This window comes from Tupaia chinensis, unplaced genomic scaffold, assembly GCF_000334495.1.
Source record: "Tupaia chinensis unplaced genomic scaffold, TupChi_1.0 Scaffold000110_1, whole genome shotgun sequence".
Classification (NCBI taxonomy): Eukaryota; Metazoa; Chordata; class Mammalia; order Scandentia; family Tupaiidae; genus Tupaia; species Tupaia belangeri.
Window position 1 is genome coordinate 726419 of NW_006159574.1, and position 266 is coordinate 726684.

The following is a 266-nucleotide window of genomic DNA, read 5'->3' on the forward strand; positions in this document are numbered from 1 at the left end:
GACCAGCACGAAAGGGGTCAACTCGGGTGTTAACTTTTTAGTGGGAGGTGGTATATCTTCAATCCTGTGAAATAAACACACACAAAACAGTGATGATTTTCTTAGCTACTTCAAATAACCACGTGCGTCGGAGGCCGGGCTCCACCCCCGCCCCGAGAGCTAGGCATCGTGGCGCATGGCTGCAGCGCCCACTGAGGGACGCGAGCTGAGGTGACGGCAGGGGTGCCACCAGGATGGGCCGCAGCTAGCGAGCCCGTGTCAGAGCA

General features: G+C 57.5%; 1 protein-coding gene across 1 annotated transcript in view; it reads right to left on the minus strand.

Moving 5' to 3' along the window:
- The window catches only part of PAXIP1 (PAX interacting protein 1), a 50522-nt gene that overhangs the window by 10272 nt on the left and 39984 nt on the right, over positions 1-266 (minus strand). The gene's annotated exons all lie outside the window — the stretch shown is intronic.